Genomic DNA, 25,966 nt, shown 5'->3' on the forward strand with positions numbered 1-25,966 from the left:
GCCGTATCTGAAGCGAAAGTGACACTAACCCGGCTGTTCAGTCGGGCTGAAATCGCGGCATCCCGAACAGCTTACAGGACACCGGGAGGGACCTTACCTGCCTCCTCGGTGTCTGCTCCGTGTCGGGATCCCCTGCATGTCATCACGTCGTCGCACCCGCCATTCCGTCATCTAATAGGAGCTGCGTGCATAGCGACGTGATGACAGCGACGGAGAGAGTGGATCCCGGGAAGAAGACGTCCAGAGCGTCGGGGACACCACGAGGACGCAGCGACAGCGATGGAGTGACATCCAGGGCAGCGGTGACGAGCGGTGACGGGTCCGGAGTGGCGGGGACACGAGTACTACCTCCTATACCAGCCAACGGCTGTCGGGCATGCTGGGAGTTGTAGTTTTGCAACATCTGGAGGTCCGCAGGTTGAAGATCACTGTTGGGTTCAGAATCTTTATTTTCTAGATTTTGCACCTAAAATTGGGTGCGTCTTATATGCCAGTGTGTCCTATAGGGCGAAAAATGTCCAAGGGACACGTCAAATGTTTTGATCGGTCAGGGTCTGAATACAGCATCTTGGTGTGATTAGACCACAATCTATTACTGGATAACAGTAGATAACAGAAAACAAGGAGAGGAGAGTGCACCATGGTGCTTCCTACATGATTTGTGGTCTATGTGAGCGAGAGGGTCCATAGGCCTGCACTATGAGACCATCTCCGTCACGGGACACAGAGCAGGAAGAGAACGCTCTAAGTGTGTACTTTTGCCAACTTGCTCTTAAGATTGGAGCAATTAAAACTATCTCTATGATATGATGAACAGATTCATTTTATCTATAATGCCATTGAACGTACCAGTTTTATTTTACTTTCATACTTTCATCCTTATGTATTCTTAACTATGCTGTGAAGGTAATAATTGCCTTTATTTTGTTTGCCAATGATGATCCAAGGAATCCATGTAACCTAATAGACCCTGGCTGCAGGAATTGTTTTAGTGGTGGGGCAAACTAGCTAGCTGGTTCTGAGGACAGGAGATGCAGAATGACATTGTGGGAGTGGTACATAAAATATTTTACTCTAGCCAGGTCAGTGATCTCGAGACAATGGAAATCCACCTCTCCCCCATCCTTCTTTTCATGGGTTCAGGAACTCTCATATGTTCACAGAATGGAGAAACGTATTGCTGACTCCAGACAACATTTGACGAAACATCACTTAATCTAGGGACCTTGGATCAACTTTCTTTCCTCAGACAACTACAGATCCTCATATTTAACCCATTAAGGACTCAGCGTTTTTCAGTTATTTGCACTTTTGTTTTTTCCTCCTTACCTTTTAAGAATCATAACCCTTTCAATTTTTCACCTAAAAATCCATTTGATGGCTTATTTTTTGCGGCAACAAATCTACTTTGTAATGACATCAGTCATTTTACCCAAAAATCTACGGCAAAAAAATCATTGTGTTACAAAATTGAAAAAAAAAAATGCCATTTTGTAACTTTTGGGGGCTTCTGTTTTTATGCAGTGCATTTTTCTGTAAAAATGACACCTTCACTTTATTCTGTAGGTCCACACGATTAAAATGATACCCTAATTATATAGTTTAGATTTTGTCTTACTTATGGAAAAAATCATAACTACAATTAATACTTTTAAAAATGTCCTCTTCTGACCCCTATAACCTTTTAATTTTTCCGCATATGGGGATGTATGAGGGCTCATTTTTTGTGGCGTGAAGTTTTTATTGGTATCATTTTTGTTTTGATCAGACTTTTTTTTAATAGTTTTTTTATCCATTTTTAATGGTATAAAAAGTGATCAAAATACGCTATTTTGGACTTTTGAATTTTTTTTTACGTATACGCCATTGACCGTACTGTTTAGTTAATGATATATTTTTATAGTTCTGACATTTATGCATGCGGCCATACCAGATATGTTTATATTTATTTGTATTTACATAGTTTTTTTTAATGGGAAACGGGGAGTGATTCAGACTTTTATTAGGGAAGGGGTTAAATTTATTAACACTTTAAATTTATTAACACTTTTTACACACTGATTTCTTATACTGATCACTGCCATGCAATAGCCTGGCATTGATCAGTGTTATCGCCGCTTGATTGCTCCTGCCTGGATTCAAGGCACGGAGCAGTCATTCGGCGATCGGACAGAGAGGAATCAGGTAGGGATCCTCCTCGCGTCCTGCAAGCTGTTTGGGATGCCATTTCACTGCAGCGGTCCTGAACAGCACAGCTGAGCTGCCGGGAAGGTTTCACTTTCGCTTCAGACATTGGGATCACCTTTGATTGCCGCGTCTGAAGGGTTAATACCGGGCATCACCGCGATCGGTGATGTCTGGTATTAGCCGCGAGTCCGGCCATTGATGGCCGCCGGGACTGTCCCAATATGATGTGGGGTCACCGCATGACCTCGCCTTATATCATGGGAGCCGGCGCAGGATGTAAATATACATCCTGTGTCGTTAAGGAGTTAATGTCATGACCCCCTCCTTGTTTCCAGACTAGTAGTGCCAGCCCACCCACCTTTCGGGGGCCCTGCTTGTGTTTGCCATCCTCCAAAGTATATACCCCTTTTGACTTTTCTCCTCCTTCCTTCCCTTCCATTCCTACTTCCCTCCCTTTTCTTTTTCTCCCTGACTTTTCTCTTCGCCCTCCTTCTTTTCTTGACTTACAGTCATTCTTACTGGTTGCTTCTACGCACCCCCGTCCTCCTTATTGCTGCCTGTTTTACATGTGTGGGTCTCTATCCCTGCTAGTTTAATTACTATATTGTGTATACACTTGAGCTTGTTGGCCACACTATATATGGGTGCTCTTAACTGTTTCCTTATGCGGTCTCGCTATTCCTGTATATTGCTTGCTATTTGTTGACTAAGACTATTTTTGTTTTATTGTTATGTTATATATATATATATATATATATATATATATATACACTCTACTGACAGTCCTAGTAGTCATAGTGTTCATTTACACTGAGAATTCTGTGCACAAACAGGGAGGGCAGCTGTGGAATTGTCTATCTCTTGCCATGTACTGATCTTATAGTTGAACACAAGGCAGTATGACAGTGCAAGGTAACGAAGTAGGGTGGCCTTGTTGAGCTTCTGGTTATATTGTAGCATCCTTCAAGTCAGTGACTAAGTAATTGCTGTAGACCACCATAAACTTTACCTTTAATCTGTTCACTGCTCTGGGCCACAAGAGAATGCATGTCCATTACTGCCCCAGAACATTAGAAGTTTAACAAATTATACAAATCACTGCCCTATACTACTAAGGGCTTAACCATTCATCTAGAGTATTTACTGCCCTAGATCACCAGGGATATTCATTTTGAGCCTATCCTTACCACCAAAGAGTCAACTTCAAACCTTTACATTGCACTTAAACACCAATAATTATTTTCATTACAATGAACCATTGTTTCCTAACCAGTGCGCCAACAGCATGCCTGAACAGCCAAAGGCAAACTAAGCACCTACCTCAGGAGCGGGGCTGTGAAAATTTGTGCCCTTCCTCTCCTCCTGAGCTGTGTACGGGGGCTGAGGGAGGTGAACAGTTGTGTCCTGCCCACCTCTGCCTTCCCCTCCCCTCGCTGTATCTTCAGAAATCTATGAACAGCTGAGGAGCGAATGCAGAACTGCATAGGAAGCAGTTCTGCACCTCACAATGGGACCTATGCCGGTGTGTTTAGTGTGAATGAGCACTAATAATTCTGATTTATTTTTTCATTTTATTTTTCTCCTGTGCAGTGGCTGTTTTTCCTTCAAGGATATTTAGGATCCCATGACTGTTACTGCTGTCTTTCGGATATTACTGGTGTTCCTACAGCTGGTGTTGTTACTTGCAGTCCTGTGGCTGTCGCTGTCACCGGTGGCAGTCACTTTTATGGAAGATCCTGTGCCTTTCATTGTTACTAAAGATCATACAATTGGTGCTGTTATGAGGGTCCTGTGAATTTTGCTTTCACATACTGTCCTGCTGGATCCACTTTCTCTGGGGGTTATTGAAGTTGTTCCTATCATGGGAGTCCTGTGGCTTTCTAATTAATTGGGTTCTAGAAATTGTTGCTGCTATGGTAATCCTGCAGCTTTTCCTGTTATTGGGTATACTGTAATTGTCACTGTCATGTTTATCTTTTAGCCAGTGCTCTCATAGAAGAATGGTTGCTTTTAGGTAATGTTGGCATTTTACAGAATTTCCCCGTAAGACAAAGTTTCCACTTTTGCCAGTGTTCTTTAAGCAAAAAATAAATACATTTAAAAAAAAAATGCTGAAAAAAACACCTGAAAAACTATCAAACTATCACTGCATTTTCCTGTTTTTTTTTGTTTTTGTTTTTCTGGTGTTGTGTGAATATAAGGTTTTTTCTTTTTTTTTTTTTTGGGGTGGGGGGGGGGGGGGGGGCATTTTTCTTCTATTCCTGTGTCCACCCCTTTTCCATACACTTCTAAAAGAGAGAAATGCCAAAATTTCATAGAAAAAAAGGCCATAATCTAAACATGCTGCAATTAAAAAAAACAAAAAAACACTGAGGCCAAAAAACTCCAAAGACACAAACTCCAACTAAGTATGGCCTTTTATAAATCCGTATTGATATGCAGCTAATATCTAGCCACATTATTTTTTTTACACACAAAAAAAAAATGCAGTGCAACATTTTGTAGCATTTTTTTTTTTTTTTTTTTGAAACTTAGGCTAAGGGAAATTTTGGTTCAGTCTGTGAAGCTGGGAACACATATGTCAGGCATCCGGCATAGGTAAACTCAGCCTAAATCTCAACGCAACTAATGACACAACTAATGACAATCTGCATCAGTTGTTATCAGTTGTATGGCATCCGGTGTTCATTGCTTCTGACACCGGACAAGGGAACGCAGCTAGCTGCGTTCCCCTGTCTAGTGCCCTCCGGTGTGTCCAACCATCCGGCGTCAAAATTGGGACACTGGATGATTGTGAACTGATTGGTGCACACCAGAGGGAAACGATGCCAGATAACTGATATATGTGAACCCAGCCTAAGAAAGGTTTGCAAACCCATGTCCTTTAGCTAACAATAGAAAAGCTAAGAGCTTAGTTTAATGTTAGCATTGTCATTCGAACATCACCTTCGTGTATTTTGTAGGTGTCCAAACCCTTTTTATTAAACTTTTTTCATTTCTTAATTTTGTTTTCTATGTATTCATTCAAATGCCTTTATTTTCTTTTAAAGAACCAATTACTAGAATCATTGTAAAACATAACACAAGCTCCCAAGCCAGATATGTGTATGACTGCACACATTACAATGATATTAGCACATGACAATCTGTTTCACGCTCACGTTCTGTCCCAGCTCTGCTGACTCTTTAATTCTTCTGACTATCCAGTCAATAGGCAGCTGAGTATATTAGATGCAGATCACTAGGCTTTACTTTTGCTGTAATCAAACAAATGCTGAGTTTAAAAAGTGTATGTTCAGAAAGTTAATGGCATCATCAGAAAATTAAACATTATTCAATAGAGGAATTATCTGGCAGAATTGTTTCCAGAGAAGAGAATGTGCTTTGCGTTTATGGTATTATAAAAACTAGAATATAAAGTTTATGCTTGGAATACTGTTAGACGGGGCAGTCATGCATACAGTTATTACTGTATACCCTGTCCGGGCACTGTGATTGAGATGAATGTGTGAAATATTAAGGCTGATTATGCAATTAGAAATTGCTGGTTATGGAGTTATTAAAGAATAGAACTGATGTTGAATAAGTGATTTCAGTCCCTCCTGTAATGAAGTTATACAATTTATAGTATAAAGCATTATACCACAAGAAATCCTTAATTCGACCTAAGAAAATAGCTTAACATATTAGATACTAAATGAATAATAAAAGTGTGTTTTGTCACAAAAAAAAACAAAAAAAAACAAAAACGACTTTTGACTTGTAGAGATATGTTTTGATCGGTCTAGATCAGAGCTGGGAGATAAGCATCCTAAGCGAGAGAACCTTACAAAGTAAGTCTATGGGACTGTGTCGGTCAGCTGCGCTTTTCTCCCTGATTTTTCTCACAAGTGGTTGGGGACTTGACCGATCCAAATTTTTGACATGTCTCCAGGTTCAGGTAGGGGTACTCTGGTGGAAAACTTTTTTTTTTTTTTTAAATCAACTGGTGCCAGAAAGTTAAACAGATATGTAAATTACTTCTATCAAAAAATCTTAATCCTTTCAGTACTTATTAGCTGCTGAACACTACAGAGGAAATTATTTTCTTTTTTGGAGCTCAGTGCTTTCTGATGACATCTCTGTCCATTTTAGGAACTGTCCAGAGCAGCATATGTTTGCTATGGGGTTTTTCTCCTACTCTGGACAGTCCTTAAAATTGTCAGAGATGTCAGCAGAGAGCACTGAGCTCATGATGTCAGCAGAGAGCACTGTGTTCCAAAAAGAAAATAATTTCCTCTGTAGTGTTCAGCAGCTAATAAGTACTGAAAGGATTAAGATTTCCTCTGTAGTATTCAGCAGCTAATAAATACTGGAAGGATTAAGATTTTTTTAATAGAAGTAATTTACAAATCTGTTTAACTTTCTGGCACCAATTGATTTAAAAAAAAAAAAAAAAAAAGGTTTTCCACCGGAGTACCCCTTTAAGACTAATAAAGAGCAATTTAAATTAATTGCTTGGAGCATACTTTGTATCAGCATGGAGTATGCAGACTCAAAATTATCATTAGTGTAAACATCAGACAGCATTTTTAACTTTACAGATGTCTACAATTAGAACAAATGAACATTTTCTTTTACCAGTACTTGTCACATAGAATACATTACATTCGTGTACTGAACAACTACACCTGCATGGGCTATACTCTGATCCTATTCTTGACGACTGGGAGCCATTTCCTGAAAGACTACCTATAGGATAGCACTTCATGTGCCAGTAATTGGCAGACTGGGCACTTCCTTGTGTTGAGAGGAAACCGGGAAGTGGTGAGCTGAAGGGATCAGGCACTGTTAGAACACCAACTGCAGGGATTGTGACAGATTAGTACAGATTTTTAAAATATTTTTAGCCTAGCCTGGCCACTTTTACAAATAAAAAAGAAATCCCCAAACAATCTTTTTTTAAATTATTTTAATGTAGTTACAACTAGCAAAAAAAAAAGACTATGTTCAGTAACTCTGAGATACAACATTGAAACAGTCAGACGTCAATAACATTAAATCACAGTAAATAATCAAATGCCATCCAGAACTTGATGTTTTAGGAAAGTTGTGACACAGCGGCATTAATCCCAGATGGTACTCATATAAGAAATACTGAGAAATGCATTTGAAGCCAAATTAAATCAACTGGTGCCAGAATGTTAAACAGATTTGTAAAACATGTCTATTAAAAAATATTAAGCCTTCTAGTACTTATTAGCTGCTAAATACTACAGAGGAAATTATTTTCTTTTTGGAACAAAGAGCTCTCTGCTGACATCCTGGCCACAGTGCTCTCTGCTGAAACCTCTGTCCATTTTAAGAACTGTCCAGAGTAGGAGAAAATCCCCATAGCAAACATATGCTGCTCTGGACAGTTCCTAAAATGGACAGAGATGTCAGCAGAGAGCACTGTGTTCCAAAAAGAAAATAATTTCCTCTGTAGTATTCAGCAGCTAATAATTACTGGAAGGATTAAGATTTTTTAATAGAAGTAATTTACAAATCTGTTTAACTTTCTGGCACCAGTTGATAAAAAAAAAAAGAATATGTTTTCCACCGGAGTACGCCTTTAACGATGCAGTATGTAAATGTACGTCCTAGTGAGGTGGTACTTAACGCACCAGGTCGTACATTTACGTCCTAAGCATAACCGCGAGCATCGGAGCGATGCCCGGATCATGCACTGCAGGTCCCGGCTGCTGATCGCAGCCAGGGACCCGCCTGTAATGGCGGACATCCGCGATCCCGCGGATGTCCGCCATTAACCCCTCCAATGCCGTGATCAATACAGATCATGGCATCTGCAGCATCTCGGTCATAAAAATGGATGATCGGATCGCCCGCAGCGCTCCCGCGGTGATCCGATCATCCAGCACGGCAGACGGAGGTCCCCTCACCTGGCTCTGCTGCCTTCCCGGCATCTTCTACTCTGATCTGCCTTCCCGCAGACCAGAGCAGAAGATGACCGATAACACCGATCAGTGCTATGTCTTATACAGAGCACTGAACAGTATTAGCCATTGAATGATTGCTATAAATAGTCCCCTATGGGGACTATTAAAGTGTAAAAATTAAAGTTAAAAAATAAAATAAAAAATTAAGTAAAAAAATTTTGAAAAACCCCCTCCCCAATAAAAACGTAAATTGTCTCATTTTCCCCATTTCACCCCCAAAAAGTGTTAAAACAAATATATTTTATATACATATTTGGTATTGCCGCATGCGTAAATATCTGAACTAGTAAAATAAAATGTTAATGATACCGTTAAAAAAAAAGTCCAAAATAGCTGCTTTTTATAACATGTTATTCCCAAAAAATTTTATAAAAAAATTGATTAAAAGTTTTATATAACTAAATATGGTATAAATAAAAAGTACAGATTATGGCGCAAAAAATGAGCCTTCATATGCCGCTTATATAGAAAAATAAAAAAGTTATAGGTCTTCAAAATAGGGGGATTTTAAACGTACTAATTTGGTTAAAAAGTTTGCAATTTTTTTTAAGTGCAACAGTAATAGAAAAGTATGTTATCATGGGTATCATTTTAATCGTATTGACACAAAGAATAAAGAACACATGTCATTTATACCCTAAATTGTACAGCATCAAAAGGAAACCTTCCAAAATTAGTAAAATTGCGGTTTTCTTTTTAATTTCACCACACAAATAGTATTTTTTTTGGTTGCGCCAAACATTTTATGATAAAGTGAGTGATGGCATTACAACGGACAACTGGTTGCACAAAAACCAGCCCTCATACTAGTCTGTGGATGAAAATATAAAAGAGTTATGATTTTTTGAAGGCGAAGAGGAAAAAACTAAAATGTAAAAATAAAATTGTCTGCGTCCTTAAGGCCCAAATGGGCTGCATCCTTAAGGGGTTAAAGAACATAGTGGACTTATCAAAAATGTAAACTCCTACCCACACCCAACTAAGCCTGGACCAGCCCCCCCTCCCCCCCCCCCCCCCCGAGAAAAAAAGAAAAAGAAAAAAAAAATAGTGCAATAGCAAAGTGACACAAAGAGAGCGTAGAGTACAGTGTTTCTTTATGACACAACACCTCATTTTAATCAGGCATGCCATAAATTGGAGCCATAAAGGGTCAAGATTTAAACAGTTTTCCCATATCCTATCACTTATTGGATTACAAGATTCCAAAAGGCTGAACTTGTGCAAACACCCTTGGGTTACTTATATGTCATTTAGTATTTTAAGCTAACCAGACTGTAGTTTATTCCTCCTCATTATGTTATGTCAAGATTGAAAAACATTTCCATGATATAAAGTATTTTTAAAGCCTTGCCCACATGCTTAGGGGTCAGGCTAACCTCTACATTGAAGGCTATTTGTCACTTATAGGCGTTGATTTTGATCACTAGTCATTTAAAAAAAAAATTTGATCTCTCAAATAGACTAGTGATTGATGGTTTCCATTCCCCAAGCTCCATACAGGAAGTGAAGCCTTTTAGTGCCACATGTCACTTCCATTTCTTCAATTATCAGGGGAGAGGATATAAGTCCTGCTAGATGTAAGTGTGAGATCTATAGATGACATGACACAAGAAATGAGTCAATCAGTTGTAACACATAAGTAGTGGTCTCATTCTTATCAGGCACATATTATTCATATGGTAACATCCTATTTTAGAGTATGATACAGTCTGAGCGGGCACCAAATATCCTTTTACATTAACATATACACCCAACCAGAAACAAAAATATTTGATGAATACTTTATCTGGAGCTTTTAAGTAAATAACTTTATTAAATGGAACACTGTAATGTCCACTGTCCCAGTGATACACAGGGAAGTTTTCGTCAGTCAGCTCCCATCTCGGGCTGCTCCTCTGGATGGGTATACAAGGTGGTGTGGGGCGCTCAGAGGCGACTGCCGGCAGTTTCATGCATAGGAATGCGCTTCATCTGGAGGCTGGATGAAGCGCATTCCTATGCGTGAAACCACCAGCAGTCGCCTCTGAGCGCCCCATGCTACCTTGTATACCCATCCAGAGGAGCAGCCCGAGATGGGAGCTGACTGACGAAAACTTATGTGGTGAGTGCAGGATGCCTGTATGTTTTTTCTTTTTTCGTATTATTTATGCCCTAACAGTCAAATATACTCCATATTAGGCCAGTTCTTTCACAATTTGATTCTAATTAAACAGCCTACCACGTAGCACAATTAACCTATAGCACTCTTTTTCCACAATTTTGCTTTGTTAGTGCCAAGACTTAGCTGCCTCTAGCTTTTTCTCAGTGATTGACTCACCGATTATGCATTACCAGTAGTGGAACCTTAGGGAGCAGTAGTGGAATTAGGGTAAGTTGGAGGCGCGATTGCTATGGGTAACAACAACTTTGGTGACTTTGGTGACATGTAATTTTTAACAAAGATGTAGCAGAGCCAAGTATTAATTACAGGGAATATCCAAGACATTAGTCATTTAATCTAGTGTTTGGCAAAGAAGATGCACCAGAACTAAGTATGAAGTACAGGGCATAATCCCAAAAAAAAGTAGTGGTAGCAGAAACGGGTTAAAAAAAAATAAAAGTGTGCAAGGTCAAGACAAATTTATGGACGACTGGTAACCATGGGTTGGGGAAAGAGATACATAGACATTTATGGGCACCAAAACTGTGGAACTCTTAGGTGTTATACATTAATAGCCTCCTGGATCATAACCTGCAAAGTAATCAATTTTTTTTTATTTTGTCCAAACTAAGTTATAAATGTGTTTAATAGTAGTTGCTATGTTATGTCACAAAATATGACCTTACATATCGTAGGAGCAAGTATATATTCATTTCTTTCTCTCTCTCTCTCTCTCTCTCTCTTCTTTCTCTTTCTTTCTTTCTTTTTAACTTTTTAACTTTCTTTTTTTTTTTTGCATTATTTTTCTGATATACAGTAGTGTGAAACATGAATAGGTTGTGCTGTCACTTTAATTGGCAGTGTGTGTGTAGTAGCTCATCTCCTTGAATAGCAATATCACAGTAAAGCTTGCCTCCTTTATTTCACATGCAAACTATATAAAAACAGGCACAAATGAAATTAACAAAACATTTTTCTATCACAGTTTTTGTAATTGCATCTGATACGGAAGAAAAGGTTAGAATGTACCACACAAGATGTGCCTAGTTTCCCAGGCTGGATGAAGTTCATCAGTCAATTGCGGCCATCTGGTTTCACCTAAAACCTTTTCATTCAAGCCATTTTGAAAAATATCAACAGTTATGCAAGGAACACAAGTATGTTAGTGCCCAGTCACAAAAGCCTGGCTCTTTGTTAACCTTGAATGAAAGATATGGTGGAACAAACTATTTTATTCAGCCTCATTAAGGATTGTAAATTAAAACGCAGATGTCTTAGAAGATACTTGTGTTTTAAACTTTTGTATACAAAAGAAAAGAGTTTATAACTATTGATTCTCAGCAATGAGATTTCTAACATTAACAATCACCTTGAAAAATTTTAACTGTAAGACAAGGATGTTTTTCAAAACAGACAGAAAAACAATTGTTTAAAAAAATAAAGAAATCATAAGCAGTCTTTTCCTAAAGGCTAAATTAGACAGAAAAAAATCATAGAATTTTCTATGGGATGACCAAGGACAGGTGCTCTATGGGCCCATTGCAGACGCTAGTAATAGTGTTTGAAACTTCTGTTATCCAGGTAACAGAGCATTTTTTTCACCAGTATTTTAGTAAAAAAATAATCCAATGCACAGATTGAACTTCACTCCATTCTGGATGACTAGCGATGCGGGGCGGAGACTCGGGATGTCACTGTCACACCCGCTCGTGACGTCACGGCCATGCCCCCTCAATGCAATTCTATGGGAGGTCCGATAGATTTGCATTGTGGGGGCATAAAGTCACGAGCAGGGCAAGACCATGATGTCACAAGCCTCTGGCACTGCACCTGATGCTGTAAACAAACACCGGGTGCAGCAGGAAGATTGTGTGGGTCCCCAGAGGCGGGATCCCTGTAATCAGGCGTCTTATCCCGTATCCTTTGGATAGGGGATAAGATGTCTAGGGGCGAAGTACCCCTTTAATGAATTTTGCCTGGACCAAAATGAAAGCCTTGATAGTCTTGATATTTCATTGTTCCCTGTAAAGATTCAAGACACCCTGTGCCAGATTCAGCAAAGCAACCTAAAAACAAAACCGAGCCTCCTCCATGCTTTACAGTAAATACAGTGTTAATTTCTTTGTATGCTTTATTTTTACATCTACGAACACCAGTAATGTCTTTGGAAGTTATTCTGGACTCTCTCGTTACAATTTGTATTATCCATCTCTTCAATTTGTATTCTATTTTCCTCTTCCGGCCACATCCAGGAAGGTTGGCTACAGTCCTGTGAACTTCTAAAGAATAAGTAATGTAGTTAGAGGAACATCAAGTTGCTTGGATATGGTCTTTTAGCCTTCACCTTTAACATGCTTGTTTATCATTTTCTTTCTAATATCCTAAAACAATTCCAAACCATGATACCGAACCATGATATCAAACAGCACAGTGACTACCTTTCACCCTCTAAATACCCTTAGTTTAACATATTCCTATTGTCAAATCACATCTGTAATATCTATCATATATTTTGTCCAGGCCAGTTTCATTATTTTGTTTTTCAAAATGACTATGAACCACAATTCAAAAGCAATTTCTGATTTCCTTCAGTTACCCTTCAAGAAATGCATTTATTTCTTTATTACTTTTGTCCAAATTATTGTGGGGTTTTCTATGTTGTTCATGTCTGTAGTTACATGTAGGGGAGAATTGTCACATTTACTTTTCTTCTCTATTTGGCCCAGGGCATCATGAAGATTTTTCCTTGTCATACTCATCTCTCCAGAAATTGTCAAACATTTTAGGCTCCACCCTCCAGCACTCCCTTATACTGCCTCACATAGTACTTAGTAAGGCTCTGTGCTCTCATTTAGTGGTTAGGCCATCCTGTGCCCTAATGTAGTATTCATGTAGAAAAACTCCAGATGCATATTAGTATCCTTCAATGTATTTTATAGACACAGCGTGGAGGTGGCGGCAGCATAAGGAGACCATATAGTGCCTGAATGACACAGCGTGGAGGTGGCAGCAGCATGAGTAGACCATATAGTGGCTGAATGACACAGAGAGGAGGTGGCAACAGCTTGATGAGACCACAGGGCATCACAGTTGAAAAGATTAAAGATATTTTTTAACATTTAAATTGAATATTTCAAACACATAAAAACATTAAAAAGTTTTAATTAATGTGCCAGCAGCATGAGGAGACCACATGGTGGTACAGTGACACAGCCTGGAGGTAGCAGAATCATGAGGAGACCATATAGTGGCTGAATGGCACAGCCTGGAGTTGGCAGCAAGAGGAGACCATATAGTGACTGAATGGCACAGCCTGGAGTTGGCGGCATATAGTGGCTGAATGACACAGTCTGGAGGTGGCGGAATCATGAGGAGACCATATAGTGGCTGAATGGCACAGCCTGGAGTTGGCAGCATGAGGAGACCATATAGTGACTGAATGGCACAGCCTGGAGTTGGCGGCAGCAAGAGGAGACCATATAGTGGCTGAATGACACAGCCTGGAGTGTGCGGCACCAAGAGGAACCTAAAAAGTTTTATATAATGTGCCAGCATCATGAGGAGACCACATGGCGGTACAGTGACACAGCCTGGAGTTGGCGGAATCATGAGGAGACCATATAGTGACTGAATGGAAAAGCCTGGAGTTGGCGGCAGCAAGAGGAGACCATAGAGAGGCAGAATGACACAGCCTGGATTTGAAGGCAGAATGAGAAGACCATATAGTGGCTGAATGACACAGCCTGGAGGTGGCGGAATCATGAGGAGACCATACAGTGACTCAATGGCACAACCTGGAGTTTGCGGAAGCAAGAGGAGACCATATAATGGCTGAATGGCACAGCCTGGAGTTGGTGGCAGTATGAGAAGACCATACAGTGGCTGAATGCACAGCATGGAGTTGGCGGCAGTAAGAGGAGACCATATAGTGGATGAATGGCCCAGCCTGGAGTTGGCAGCAGAAAGAGGAGACCATATAATGGCTGAATGACACAGTCTGGAGTTGGCAGCAGCATGAGGAGACCATATAGTGGCTGAACGACACAGCCTGCAGGTGGCGGAAGCATGAGGAGACAATATTTTGGCAGAATAAGACTGCCTGCAGTTGGCGGAAGCATGAGGAGATCATATAGTGGCAGAATGAGACTGCCTGCAACCCTCTTCCCTGATGATGATGAATCCCCTTTCTGCACCCAAGTGCGATTGGCTTCATCATCCTCGAGTTGTGTCTGCACTTCACTGATGTCCTTCTCAGATTCCTCAACAGTGTCTGCTTCAGGAGCCTGAACGTCCGCAACACCACCTCCCACGCCACTGTCCTCATCACTACTTGACCACGAAGCGGCGTATGTCTCCTCCTCTTCTTGGCTGGGAAGAAGCTGCTGACTGTCCTCTAGTAGATCGTCCTCACTAAATAGTGGAGCTGAACGCATAACATAAAATACTTCTGTGTGAGGGGGATCGGCATAGGACAGAGAAAATGGGAGTAAAATGACTCCTCCCGGGCCATGCCAACTGAGGGTTGTGTCCGACTGTTGACTGTGGGTTTCAGATGTCACTTGTGATGAAGTGGATGACCGTGTTAACCAATCGATGACGGCAGATGGGTTGCTGGTCGAGACACGACTGCTAGTTGATACCGGGAGCTCAGGCCTCTTGCTGCGACTCCTGCTGCCACTTGCCCCCAGTCTGCTGCGACCTCTGCCTGATGAATTTAGGACTCTGCCACTCCTCTGTGCATGTCCTGGCTCTTCTCTGCCTGACATACTTAGTGCATATAAGAGGAGAGTACAATACGCTCCACTACAATTAAAACAGTATTTGTCTACAACACCAGCAGGTGTGTACTTTTGGCTGGCCTTTTATGGTATCTAGGCCCTTAAGGATTTAACAGGTACAAAATGGTACACCAATTAGATGTATGTATGTGGTATGCACTTATGTGGGGAATACAATGCGCTCCACTATGCTTAAAATAGTATTTGTCTACAACACCAGCAGGTGTGTACTTTTGGCTGGCCTTTCACAGTATCTAGGCCCTTAAGACATTAACAGGAACAAAATGGTACACCACTTATAGGTACGTATGTGGTATGCACTTATGAGGGGAGTACAATGTGATCCAGTACGCTTAAAACAGTATTGTCTACAACCTCCAGCAGGTGTGTACTTTTGGTTGGCCTTTCACAGAAACTAGGCCCTTGAGACTTAAATAGGAACAAAATGGTCCACCTCTTACAGTAGATGTACGGACAGGTTACACTTAATAGAGGACAATATGTTTTTAGTGCTCTGCTCACTCTAACTGGCTGGCTACTATAAGTTTTTCAGTTGTTGTACACACCAGTGCTGCAGCACACAGTCGCTGTATACTACACCCAATATTGCACTTTCTTTCTCAATCTCACTCCCTTCCCTATCAGTGCTTCTTTGCTGGATTTGGGCTTGAGGTAAATTACTGCTATAATACACCCAAAATAGCACTTTCTCTCTCAATCTCTCTCCCTTCCCCATCTGTGCTTCTAGGCCGGATTTTGTCTTGATGTGAATCGCTGCTGTAATACACCCGCAAGTGCAGCTTCTCTCTCAATCTCTCTCCCTTCCCTATCAGTGCTTCTAGGCTGGATTTGGGCTTGAGATGATTCGCTGCAGTAAAAAAGCTTTTCTGTGCAACACACATTGCTCTCTGTCTCTCTCTCTGCAATAGAACGCTGATGTGAGTGGTAGCAAGATGGCTGACGATTATATAGAGCTTTGACATCACAGGGGTGACTGGCTGCTGATAGGCTGCATGCTGCATGTGATTCAGGGTCATCCCGCTTATCCTTGTTCCCGCCTTCCCAGAATTCCTTGCCCCATGTCTTCACATGTGGATCCACCATTTTAGAAGCCCTGGAGCCTGGACCCCACTTAACCCGATAACGACCATGGACGAGTATAGACGTCCAGGTTGGCGGGCGTTCCCGCACCTGGACGTCTATACTCGTCCATTCTTCTCGTGGGTGCTGCCCAGTGCACCCACGAGATCGCGGCAGGGACTCAGCTGTAACACACAGCCGGGACCCTGCTGCACTGCCAGGACCGAAGTAAACTTCGGTCCCGGCAGTTTTAACCCTTACAGCCGCGGTCGGAAGTGACCGCGGGCTGTAAGTGTTATGACAGAGGGAGGGAGCTCCCTCTGTCTCCTCTGCAGCACCCTGCATAGCGATCGCGGGGTGCTGCGTGTAATACGCGGCTGGCCGGGGCCTGCCGCACTGCCGGGAGTGAAGTTCACTTCACTCCCGGCAGTTTAACCCTTACAGCCGCGGTCAGAAGTTACCGCGTGCTGTAAGGAGTTCTGACAGAGGGAGGGGGCTCCCTCAGTCTCTCCTGCAGCACCCCGCAGCGCGATCGCGGGGTGCTGTGTGTGGCCGCACTGCCGGGAGTGAAGTTCACTTCACTCCTGACAGTTTAACCCCTACAGCCGCGGTCAGAAGTGACCACGCGCTGTAAGGAGTTCTGACAGAGGGAGGGGGCTCCCTCTGTCTCTCCTGCAGCACCCCGGAGCATCGCGGGGTGCTGCTGCATACCTGGGCAGCCGGGGGTCCTACAAAGACCCCCAGGTCTGCCCTGGGTATTGCCTGCTAGTGAAATATGCTGCCTGCTAGTGAAAACTGGCAGGCAGCATATAACTGCAATGCTTTGGAATACTAAGTATTCCAAAGCATTAAAAAGTGTAAAAATAAATAAATAAATAAATAAAATAAAAGTGTAAAAATAAATAAAAATTTAATAAAAGTGTAAAAAAATATATATATTAAAAATACATTTATTAAATGAATCTAATAAAAAAAAGCATAATATGTAGGATCGCATTGGCGGACATCCGCAGCATGTAATATGCTGCGGATGTCCGCCACGTGATCCTACACATTATGCAGCAGTCACGGTAATGAGCTCGCTGCTGCGGCTGGGTAGCTTTGTGCGTCCACTCATAGCGGCGGATTTTCCGCCAGCAGTCATGAGCGGACACACTGAGCTACCCAGCCGCAGCAGTAATGGATATATTCGCCATGAGTGGGTGCTTATTCCCACAACATGGCGGATATATCCATCAGGAGCCTTAACTGTCACAGACAGACGCGTTATACTGCCAGCCGACCAGCCAATAACTTGTAGGGGTGCGGTATATAAATGGGGTCACTTGTGGGGGTGGGGGTACTGTTCTGCCCTGAAAGCCAAATGGCGCTCCTCTCCTTCTGAGTCCTACCACGCGGCCAAGGAACCATATATGGCCAAAGCGGGGGTATTTCCGAACATGGGACAAGCAGCTAAATAAAATATAGGGTGCATTTCTTTCAATATCAGAAGTGATGTACAAAAAATATGCCCCCCAAATGATGCATTTGTGAAAAATTGCAATTTTCGAATTTTTAACACTGACTTTGTAATAATTCCTGCCAAAAAACGATGGTGTTAAAATACTCACTGTACCCCCTAGCGAATACCTTGAGGGGTCTAGTTTTTAAAATGGGGTCATTTGGGGGGTGTTCCTATGTTCTACTACCTTTTAATTTCAGCAAACCTTGCATAGCACATAAAAAAAGATGTACTTTTCAAATTTTCAAAGTTTTCAAAATTTCAAGTTAAATTGTTAGGGTTCTAACTAATTTAAAATGTTAATTAAAAACTAAAAAATGACGTCAAAATAAAGTAGACATCTGAAAGTATAAGTTTCATAAACTATTGGTCAGTAAGTATAAATATATGCAACCAATTAGTGTTAAAATAGCAAAAAATCGTAAATTTTGGTAAAATTTTCATGATTTTTTGCAACATTTTCCTGAAATTCATGACAAATTCGGATTTGTCAGATTCGATTTGCTCATCCCTAGTGACAACATAAAAAAAAATACTCCCCTCTCACAGCATTATCCTGCAACTCCGCTTCATCCTCCCAATGCTCCAGTCCCCTGCCAGTACTTTCCTTCCAGTGCGCAAAAAAGACAATGCCTGTTCAGGGACGCAGTGCAACTGTGTGTGCATCTTAGAGACACACACAGTTGAAAGCTCTTTTATTCATTGTAGAAAGAACAAGATTGTTTCAAAGTGAAGATATAATGTTGCATTTACTCACTAGACACCTCAGAAAAGATTTAAAAGATAAATGTTGCTTGTACAACAGTGTTTCATCTAGAATATAGTATATATGTGCCTATGAGCATACTTTTTACATCTAAAACATATAATTGCACTTCTAACGCTCAATAAAGAAATTGCAGGTTGTATATCGGAGACTGAAGGAAAAAAAAAACATCACCAGCAGAGCGTTCACTTGTTAACTTTATACGCTTGGGAGAATGGAATAAATGGCATCCCCGCTGAATGACGCTGATTAATCTGCTAGGAAGTAACACTGGAATGCTTTCCATATAAAGCACAACCAGAATTATGTATTAATCTCCTTCCTGTGAAGTAGACGAGGAGGTTAAACAAGAAATTATTCAAGTGGACACAGAAACTATAAATATTGTGATGCAGGATCAAATATTTTCCTCAATATGGTAGAAAAGGTGTTTTATGATTTGTAATATAATCTGTTAGACAATCTGAGTAGGAATACAGTAAAATGCATGGTAGGCATTATGTACAGTACATAAGACAAGCCTCATTGAAAAGGATTCTATTTTACAATAAATGCTGGGAATGTTTCATCTTGTATCTTATGTTTTTCAAGAAAATATATTGCTTTGTACATAATATGCATTGGTTCACCACCAACACTACTGTGCCTGCTTGTTGTTTACCCTCTATATTCCTACTCCCGGAGAGGGAAGAAAACCGCTTACAGATACCTCTAGAAGAAACTTATCTATTTGAAAAAAATGGGCATTAAAAACCCCAAATGGATCAACTGGCAATCAACTGAGTGGATTTTTTGATTCCAGCGTGACCCGCCAGGTGGGAGGAGTGACCCCATTTGAGAATCCGGAGGCGAAGACGTGGAGGGACAAAGGTTTTTCCTGGAGGAACTGGTGCCAAGGAAGCTGGAGCAGCAGAGATCAAACACTCAGGGGAAACAATGTGTTGGGGAGAAGTTTCTCCCTCCGTGGCATCAGTGGAACGAGAAAGGGCATCCGCCCTGACATTCTTGTCTGCAGGACGAAAATGTATCTAGAAATTAAAGCGAGCGAAGAACAATGACCACCTGGCGCTGAGCGGACTGTAGGTATGACAGATTTTTGTGGTCAGTGTAGATGGTGATCGGGTGGAGAGACCCTTCCAGGAGATGCCTCCACTCCTCGAGTGCCATTTTAATGGCCAGCAACTCTCGGTCACCAATAGCGTAATTTTTTTCAGGAGGGGAAAATGTTTTAGAGAAAAAACCGCAAGTGACGTTTTTTCCTTTAGCATTTTTCTGAAGAAGAATCGCCCCGGCTCCAACAGAAGAGGCATCCACCTCGAGGAAGAATGGCTTCAGTGGATCAGGCCTAGTCAAGACAGGTGCGCAGGCGAAGGCGGCCTTAAGGCGAGTAAAAGCTTCTTCTGCTTGGGAAGGCCAGGATCTCGGATTCGCATCTTTCTTGGTCAGAGCCACAATGGGAGCCACGATAGTGGAGAAGTGGGGGATAAACTGACGGTAGTAATTAGCGAATCCGAGGAAGCGCTGGATAGAGCGAAGTCCAGGGGGGCGTGGCCAATCCAAGACTGCGGAGAGCTTATCGGGATCCATTTGAAGGCCCTGTCCTGAGACCAGATATCCTAGGAAAGGAAGACAGGTACGTTCAAAGAGGCATTTCTCAATTTTGGCGTAGAGATGGTTAACTCGGAGGCGCTGAAGCACATGGAGAACATGGAGGCGGTGTTCCTCTAGGTTGGAGGAGAAGATTAGAATGTCATCGAGATAGACCACCACGCAAGTATACAACAAGTCCCGGAAGATCTCATTGACAAAGTCTTGGAAGACTGCGGGGGCGTTGCAAAGACCGAATGGCATGACCAGGTATTCGAAGTGACCATCTCTAGTGTTAAAAGCAGTTTTCCACTCATCTCCTTCACGAATTCTGATGAGATTGTATGCGCCCCTGAGGTCAAGCTTGGTAAAAATCTTTGCACCGCGCAGCCGGTCAAAGAGTTCCGAGATGAGTGGCAGAGGGTAGTGATCTTATTGAGGCCGCGGTAGTCAATACAAGGGCGTAGAGACCCATCTTTCTTGGCAACAAAGAAGAATCCTGCTCCAGCAGGAGAAGACTCCCTGATGAAACCGTTTTTGAGATTCTCCTGAATATATTCCGTCATGGCCTCCGGAGCGGAGAGAGGGTAAATCCTGCCACCGGGCGGCGTGGTCCCAGGGTGCAAGTCAATAGGGCAGTCGTAGGGCCTATGTGGTGGTAAGACCTCTGCCTGTTTTTTGCAAAAGACGTCAGAAAAGTCTTGATAGGCCTTTGGAAGGCCGAGCAAAGGAGAAGCAATAGAGACTTGGCTGTTGGGAAGCGACGTAAGGCAGCGTGAGTGGCAGGAAGAGCCCCAGGATTTTATGTCCCCCGTGGTCCAGTCGAGGGTAGGAGAATGCCGCTGGAGCCAGGGTAAGCCAAGAAGGATGTCTGAGGTGCAGTTAGGCAGGACAAAGAACTCAATCCTTTCTTGATGGAGAACCCCCACGGTCATGCGTACAGGGGCCGTGCGGTAACGCACGGTAGAATTCAGGTGTTCTCCGTTACCTGAGGAAATGTAGAAGGGCTTCACTAGACGGATAACAGGGATGTTAAACCGATTGATGAAGGAGGCTTTTATGAAGTTTCCTGTTCAACCAGAGTCCAGGAATGCCTCCGCAGAGAAGGAGGTTTTATCAGCTGGAGAAATCCGCACTGGAATAGTCAGGCGTGGAGAGGAAGAATTTACACCCAGTGACGCCTCTCCCATGATCACTAGGTGCGAGCGTTTCCCTGACGCTGAGAACGAAGAGGACAATCCTTTAGGAAATGTTCAGAGCTCGCACAGTATAGGCATAAGTTCTCGTTCCTCCGGCGAGTCCTCTCTTGCTGGGTCAGGCGAGACCGGTCCACTTGCATGGCCAACTCAGCGGCCAAAGTCCGGAATTGTATGGCATATTCGCCCACGGTAGAGTCTCCTTGGACAAGTTTCAGTAAGGCAGTTTCCGCGGATGAGGCACGGGCAGGTTCCTCAAAGACACTGCGGACTTCAGAAAAGAAGGACTGGACTGAGGCAGTGGCAGGATCGTTGCGGTCCCAAAGCGGCGTGGCCCAGGCCAAGGCCTTCCCAGAAAATAGACTGACGACGAGCGCCACCTTAGACTGTTCAGTGGGGAATTGGTCCGACAACATCTCTAGGTGCAGGGAGCATTGGGACAGGAATCCCCGGCAACTTTTAGAGTCCCCGTCAAACTTATCTGGGAGAGACAGGCGGACTCTAGCAGAAGAAGCAGCAGCTCGGAGAGGAGGAGATGCCGGAGCTGGCGGTTGAGGCTGTGGAGGCAGGAGCTGTTGAATCATGGCGGTCAACTGCGACAGCTGTTGTCCTTGTTGAGCAATTTGCTGGGACTGCTGAGCAACCACGGAGGTGAGATAAGCGAGGCTTGGCAGCGGTACCTCAGCGGGATCCATGGCCGGATCTACTGTCAGGATCCGGACTGGCAGCTGGTGAAGACACTGGAGGTGGATCCCCTGTACCAGAGAGGCGATGACGCGGGCCGTACTGGGGAATCGGTTCTAAGCAGTTACTGGTGTTCACCAGAGCCCGCCGCAAAGCAGGATGGACTTGCTGCGGCAGTAACTACCAGGTCGTGTTCCCCAGTAGCGACTCGACCTCTCTGGCAGCTGAGACTGGCGCGGTACACAAGGACTAGACAGAGGCGAGGTCAGACGTAGCAGAAGGTCAGGGCAGGCAGCGAGGTTCGTAGTCAGGGGCAACAGCAGAAGGTCTAGGTACACAGGCTTGGGACACACTTAAAGGCTTTCTCAGGGCACAAGGCAACAAGATCCGGCAAGGAGAGGAAGGGGAAGTGGGTTTTTATAGGTTAGGGAGTGATAGGAAGTTATTGAGCCAGGCACCAATTAGTGGTGCACTGGCCCTTTAAATTTAAGCAAGTCGGCGCACGCGCGCCCTAGGGAGCGGGGCCGCGCGCGCCGGGAGGAAGCAGACGGGGGCGAGAGGTGAGTGTGACGGGGCGCGACCCGAGGGCGGACACGAGCCGTGCCTCGGATCGCGTCCCCTCCGGGGACCAGAGAGCAGCGCTCGCGGTCAGCAATGCCGACCGGAGCGCTGCAGCCAGAGGAACGCCGTGAGTGCTCCGGGGAGGCAGCAGGACCCGGAGCGCTCCGCGTGACAACACCCTATCGGTCCAGCCAAGACGCTAGAGAAAGTGTGATGGTGCAAGGGTTAAAGCCGCCAGACCTCTGGGTATCCACTTCTAGTCCCAGCAAGTCACCAAATTAACCCTTAGATAAACGTGTTTTACCAGAGCCTCCTTAAAAAAGGTGAGCTCATATATTTAGAGATCAAAGACCAGAGCTGATTAATTAAACATTTAATCTGATAAAATGTATCACAGTGCTATGCATAGAAATACAGGAACAAATGACATACAGGTATAACAATATATAAAAGAGTTTAGCAAGGCAAGTTCAGAAAACAAAAGATGAAGTTCTTACAGTATGATGGTATCAGTCCTTGTCAGTGAGAGTGCTGTTCTTAGGATGGTCTTGTCAGCTTGTTGCACAGCATTGAACACTCTGAGTCTAGCATTGTTAAATATTATATATCTGCCTTTTTGGAGGGAGACTCCATTCCCCCCTCCCCTCTGATCCCACCAGGGGGTCTTCTCTCTTCCTGGCCCCTTATCTATTTGATTATATGATGGGACCAGAGTGCATGACTTCAAAAAAGCCTTTGACTTCAAAGGAGATGTAAACAAACAGCCAGACCCCCAATAAAATGCAATACACAAGCCCACAGTCTGAATGACCTCTCCCCCATGGCTTGGATAATACATCACACAGTTATAATTATAATACACATGTAGGATTTTAATAATCAAGCTTGGGCCTGACAGCAGGAAAATGCTGTGGTGTTTTTTTGATGTTTTTTTCTTGCCTTTCTTGGTGCCAGAAAAGTAACCAAATAGAAACTTAGCCTTAAACTGCTTCATGCAACTTGTTCCATTATAGCAATGTGGAAACTTGATAAATTGTTAATGCATAAAAAAAAAAAAAAAAGCATTATGAGACTGAACATAATTTAAATATTATATAATAAACAACACCCCTCTTTTAGAATCCATAACAAAAAGCATCTTTTGTTTGTTTTTTTCATACATTTTAAGTGTGACCTTTAACCGTTCAGATCAGTCCTTTTTCAAATCACACTTTTATACATCTTGAGGATGTCCAATGAGAGAAATGCCATTAATCATAAGATAATAGGATCACTGTAAGGGAATTAAAGGGCACAAACTAGAGTGTAGGAGTATTTTATAAACCTAAACTTAAATGAGCACTGTGAGATACAAAAACTTTTTATATGTTGTACATCTTGGCAAAACATTAACATTTTTAATATATTTCATAAGAAAACGTTATTTCCTTTTTATAGAAATCATGGCTTATATATATATATATATATATATATATATATATATATATATATATATATGTCACGCCGAGCGCTCCGGGTCCCGCTGCCTCCCCGGAGCGCTCACGGCGTGCCTCTGCATGCAGCTGCTCCCTTGTCACGGAAGGGGACGCGATCCGAGGCACGGGACGTGCCCGCTCTCGGATCGTGCCCCAGCTCACTCACCTCACGCCTCCGTCTGCTTCCTCCCGGTGTGCGCGGCCCCGCTCCCTAGGGCGCGCGTGCCGGCTTGCTGAAATTTAAAGGGCCAGTGCACCACTAATTGGTGCCTGGCCCAATCATTGCAGAACCTATAAATATCCACTTCCTCTTCCTGCCCTTGCCAGATCTTGTTGCCTTGTGCCAGTGAAAGCGTTCCCGTGTGTCCATTGCCTGTGAATCCAGACCCTTGCCGTTGCCGCCTGCCCTGACCTTCTGCTACGTCTGACCTTGCCTTTTGCCTAGTCCTGGGGGTTACCTGGCCTGCGGGTTACCTGCCGCAGCAAGTCCATCCCGCCTTGCGGCGGGCTCTGGTGAAAAACAGTAACCCCTTAGATTCCGTTCCCCTGGTACGGCCCACGCCATCACCTCACTGACATAGAGGATCCACTACCTGTGTCATCCCTGCATACCACTCCGGATCCTGACAATAGATCTGGCCATGGATCCTGCTGAGGTCCCACTGCCCAGTGTCGCTGACCTAACCTCTGTGGTCGCCCAGCAATCTCAGCAGATCACGCTACATGAACAACAGCTGACTCAGTTGACTGCTATGCTACAACAGCTTCTGCCTCAACAACAGCATTCATCTCCTCCGCCAGCTCCTGCATCACCTCCGCAGCGAGTGGCCATTCCCAGACTCCGCCTGTCCCTACCTGACAAGTTTGATGGGGACTCTAAACTGTGCCATGAGTTCCTGTCCCAGTGTTCCCTATACCTGGAGATGATGTCAGACCAATTTCCTACAGAATGGTCTAAGGTGGCGTTCGTGGTCCGCCTGCTGTCTGGAAAGGCCTTGTCCTTTGCCACACCGCTTTGGGACCGCAACGATCCTGCCACTGCTACTATCCAATCCTTCTTCTCAGAAGTACGCAGTATCTTTGAGGAGAGAGCCCTATTGAATCTTGTCCAAGGGAGTTCTTCAGTGGGCGAATACACCATTCAGTTTCGCACCCTTACCTCTGAGCTATCCTGGAATAATGAGGCCCTCTGCGCGACCTTCAAGAAAGGCTTATCCAGTCACATCAAAGATGTTCTGGCCGCACGAGAAATTCTTGCTACCATGTCTTAACTCATCCATATGGCCACCTGCATCGAAATGCGTTTCATAGAAAGACGCCAGGAGCTTCGTCAGGAAAAGGATCTTGTTCGCACCAGGCGGTTTCCTCCCCTGGCACCTCTCTTCCAGCATCCTTTGCAATCTGTTCCTGTGCCTTCCGCCGAGGCTATGAAAGTGGATCAGTCTCGCCTGATCCAACAAGAGAGGAGTCGCCGTAGGAACGAAAACCTGTGCCTGTACTGTACTAGTACCGAACATTTCCTAAAGGACTGTCCTATTCGTCCTCCACGTCAGGGAAACGCTCGCACCTAGTTGACGTAGGCGAGGCGTTGCTAGGTGTGAATTCTTCCTCTCAACGCCTGACTATACCTGTGCGGATTGCTATACCCGCTAATACTAATACTTCCTTCTCCGCTGTGGCCTTCTTGGACTCTGGTTCAGCAGGAAGTTCCATTGAAGCCTCCCTAATCAACAGATTCAATATTCCAGTTACCCGTCTTGTCAAACCTCTCTTCATTTCATCAGTCAATGGAGAAAGGCTGGTCTGCACCGTGCGTTACCGCACTCAACCTCTGCTCATGAGTGTTGGAGTTCACCATCATGAACATATTGAATTTTTTGTGCTGCCCAACTGTACTTAAGAAATTCTTCTGGTCTTGCCCTGTCTCCAACGTCACTCGCCTAGCCTCAACTGGGCCAACGGGGACATTAAGAGTTGTGGATCTTCTTGCCACAAGCAATGTCTCCACCCAGTTCCTTCCTGCCAAGTCTCCG

At 43.4% G+C, this 25,966-nt stretch overlaps 1 long non-coding RNA gene across 1 annotated transcript in view; it reads right to left on the reverse strand.

The window, feature by feature from the left end:
- Positions 1-3,811: 3,811 nt before the first annotated feature.
- The window catches only part of LOC130277687 (uncharacterized), a 29,809-nt gene continuing 7,654 nt past the window's right edge, over positions 3,812-25,966 (reverse strand). The window contains exons 2-4 of the long non-coding RNA XR_008845530.1: positions 6,858-7,029; positions 5,349-5,444; positions 3,812-3,941 (exon numbers count right to left, since the gene is read on the reverse strand). This is a non-coding gene — a long non-coding RNA (uncharacterized LOC130277687). The remainder of the gene's footprint in view (positions 3,942-5,348; positions 5,445-6,857; positions 7,030-25,966) is intronic.

The sequence above is a fragment of the Hyla sarda genome, chromosome 6, assembly GCF_029499605.1.
Source record: "Hyla sarda isolate aHylSar1 chromosome 6, aHylSar1.hap1, whole genome shotgun sequence".
NCBI lineage: Eukaryota > Metazoa > Chordata > Amphibia > Anura > Hylidae > Hyla > Hyla sarda.